Raw genomic sequence first — 4108 nt, 5'->3', positions numbered from 1 at the left:
CACTAAGGCTTGGGGGCAGGGAGAGTCAGCTGATGCTGCTTCCAGTAAGAGCAATAACAACTGTTTCTTCAGATGCCACCAAGTTTCTGCTATGTGCCAGGCACTGGAGGAGCTGCTAGAATAGTGCAAAGGTAAGTAAGAATTTGGACCCTGCCCCCAAGACCTTACAAACTGGACTGAAAGATATGTGAGCAACTATGCCATTGACTCAGTTGAATTATTGATTATAACCACCTGTCGTGTGCAAACCATTGTATAGGCACTTCCCCAGAAATCCAGAGTGAGAGAGACGGTGGCATGTTGGCCATCCCAACTCAGTGCCTGGCCTCCAGAATGATGAGATGGATGGATGGAAGGATGGACGGATGGATGGTTGGTTGGATGGCTGATGGTAGGTTTCACAGAGTAGAATTAGTTGGATAATATTTAGTTACTATAAAAGATAGTGCAGAGATATGCTGCTGAGGTTTATTTGTGAGGCTGTGAGGTAATCAATCGAGCTGTATGTGAAGATTCCTGTGAGACATGAGTGGAAAACTTACATTGCTATGGGCTCCTCCTTCAGTCAATGAATTAGGAGATCAGTGTTTACTTTTACTCATTTGTCTTTATCTGTGCATCCCTGTGATCAACCTTTATATGTGCATTTTTTTATTAAGACATAGGTACCCAACTCTTGTGATACAATAGTAAATAATTGTTATCAGGACTGCTTGTGAGGGTTGGAAATGTAAAGGTAGACGTTTTGTAGCAAGGAGGGGAGTGATTAACTTTTCAGTCTAGGAGCGGAGGTCTCCGGGACCATCAAGGGAGAAGAGCAGAGAGTGAGACCCTACCCAGAGAAGCTGTGACACAAGAGATGAAGGCAGAGATGATGATGTGTAGAGATAGAGCAGTTGGGGACTTTAGACACAGAGAGGGAGAGGGGCTGTGTGCTGACGACTGGGGGGCAGGCTTGTAGTGTATACCCTTTAGTTGGTTGATGATGCATGGAGGGGATTGTAACCATGGCAATGAAATGATATACGATAGGATGAATGTAAAACTAATGTTTTCCCATATAAACTATCACATAATTCACAATAAAACATTAAAAAAAAAAAAAAAAAAGACATAGGTACCCAAAACTATTTCTCTAGATGTATTATAAAAACAGCTGATCCTCAGGCTCAGAGACAAGGATGTGTTGATATGGTGAACTAGAGCACACACAGCCCGTAAAGGGGGCAGCTACTACTCTCCAGGTCAAACCAGCTGCTACATGTAAGAACATGGATCAAGGGCTTCCAACTCTTGTGATAGTTCCAACAACAACAAAAAAGCTAGTAGTCTAGATTTTTAAGATGAAGTCTCACAATTTTTAAATATCAATGCAAGTTCAAAAAAGAAACTCTGCCAACCAAATGAACTGCCATCTGCATCTCCCAATATGTAACCTCTAGTTAGAGTACCAAAAAAGAAAGATGGTTGGACCAGGTTGTAAGAGGCCTTGAATGTCATGCCAAGGAGTTCTGCCCATGAGCTGATAAGACAGCAAGTACCCTAAGTGACTGTTTTTGAACAGTGGGTGACTTGATGCAAGGGTGGCATATGAAGTAAGGTAGGGGACATGTTACTGCAGTAACAGGTTTTAGACAATGAATTTGAAAGATGAAGGCAGTGGGGCTGGAAAGGTGAATGGAAGCTAAAGAGGAAGATTGGTAGGCAGACAAGAAGGCAAGGGGAAGAGAGGGTCAGAGAAAGGATAACTAAAGTACCACTTTGACTGAGAAGGAACCCTTTCTTTTGGAGGAAGAAGGGGCACCCCAAAACAAGTCCGTCTGATTTTAGGCCTGCTGAGTTTAGTTAATTGGTAATCTAGCCAACTGCAACTGTGTGTCAAGAGCCGAAACCTCTAAATACTTTGACTCGGTTTTGGCTCCTTACTTGCCAGCTGAGTTATCTTGAACAAGTCCCTTTAAAAGGCTTTATAATGGTCACCGGAGTCTTAATGTGTTGGTGTGGCGCTGTAGGATAAGCACTGGACGGCTAACCGCAAGGTCGGCGATTCAAAACCACCAGCCGCTCCTTAGAAACCCGATACAGGGTTGCTAGAAGTTTCAATCGACTCCGCGGCACACAACCACAACAAATAGACAGGTCGACTCTGAAAGAGATAATTACCACTTATTCATACAGCGGTTGTAACGAGGAGGCGGGCAGGGCTGCACTTGGCGAGGCTGGAGGAATCCATGAGTTTCCTTCCCGGCTCTAGGATGCATCGAAGTCTCTCTCAGGAGGAACCGGTAGAGGGCCCTCTATCTGACCACAGGGGTCCACCCCACGGCCTCGGGGGCCTCCCCAGAGACTAGCCAAAGAACCATTAAGGTACGAGAAGACAAACACCTGCTGGCCAAAGGTTCTCCGAGGCACACACACCTTTCTCCCCTGTCTCCGCACTCCCTTCTGCGCACCACCGTCTGCGTGGGCCCAGCCCCTTTGGACGCTGATGGCTGGCCCTCTCCAGCTGGGATTTCTTACTCTCCTTCCAGGCACTGAGATGACAAGGATGCCTTCCGAGGGGACCCCTTCGCCTCCTTTTGTCCCCTGCACTGACTTCCTTGATAGAACACCTAGATCTCGGAGCGGAAGGGAGAAAGCATGTCGGAATCCCGGACTCCCGGACACAAGCAGGAAGTGCATTTTTCCTCCCGCCCACCAAGCTGAGCCTCTCTAGGAGCCAAAGGTTCTGGCCTCTCAGTGGGAATAACCCCTTCGGTTCCAGCATGCTAAATCAACACTGGTTCATCTACTGAGAAGGGCAGAGTTGTTTCCCCTATTCATTTTGGGAAACATTTAGATCATTCTAGAGCCAATATCAGGAGCGGCAGAGCCTCACTGCCTGAGTTGATATTACAGCTCAGCTTTATGCTTGCTGAGCAACCTCGGGCATGTTACTTAACCTCTCTAAACTTCTGTGTGTGCATGTTTCCTGTGTGTGCATAGCGACCCTATGCACAACAAACCGAAACACTACTTGGTCCTGAGCCATCCTCATAATTGTTACGTTTGACCCATTCCTGCTGCCACTGTGCCAATCCATTTTGTTGGGGTATCTTGCACTTTTTCGCTGACCCTTCACTTTACCAATCATGATGTCCTTCTCCAGGGACTGCTCCCTCCTGATAGTATGTCTGAAGTATGAGAGATGAATTCTCACCATTCTGACTTTTACGGAGTACTCTTATTGTACTTCTTCCAACCCAGACCTGTTTGTTCTGGTGGTACACGGTACCTGCAATATTCTTCTCCAGCACCACAACTCAAATGCATTAATGCTACGGTCTTCCTTATTCATTGTCCAACTTTCACATGCATATGAGGCTATTGAAAATATCATGGCTTGGGTCAGGCGCACCTTATTCCTCAAACTGACATCCGTTCTCTTGAACATTTTAAAGAAATCTTGTGCAGCAGATTCGCCTACTGTAACACGTTATTTGATTTCTTGGCTGCTTCTTGCATGAGTGTTGATTGTGGATCCAAGCAAAATGAAATCTTTGACATCTTCAATCCTTTCTGCATTTATCATGATGTTATATATTGATCCAGTTGTGAGGATTTGTGTTTTCTTTATCCTGGTCTTCATAAGTATTTTAAATCCTCTTCACTTTCAGCAAGCAAGGTTGTATCATCTGCATATTGCAGGTTATTAATGAGTTGATGTTAAGTGCCTTAGAGTTGGTTCAGACTCATAGTGATCTTGTATACGGTTTCTGAGGAGTGGCTGGTGGGTTTGAACCACCAACCTTGAGGCTAGCAGTCCGATGTTGTTAAGTGCCATTGAATCCATTTGAATTCATAATGACCCGGTGTAGGGTTTCCAAGGAGCAGCTGGTGCTTAGCAATCCAGTGTTTATCCTACAGCACCATACCAGGAGTCCATAGCAGTCCAGTGGAAAAGTTGTATGGAGGAAGCATGTGACTGATCTCCTGTGACATCACAAGGCGGAAGGAGAATCAAACTCATCATTAGCTCCAGGCAGATTCCTGTGAAGCTGAGGTCAGAAATGCCTCTAACCTTCTTAACTAATTCTGATCCCAACTGTCCTTCTCAAGGCCCTCTTTA

The sequence above is a fragment of the Chrysochloris asiatica genome, unplaced genomic scaffold (assembly GCF_000296735.1).
Source record: "Chrysochloris asiatica unplaced genomic scaffold, ChrAsi1.0 scaffold00178, whole genome shotgun sequence".
Lineage (NCBI taxonomy): Eukaryota > Metazoa > Chordata > Mammalia > Afrosoricida > Chrysochloridae > Chrysochloris > Chrysochloris asiatica.
The sequence above is the reverse complement of the archived record's forward strand: the minus strand, read 5'-3'. Positions refer to the sequence as shown.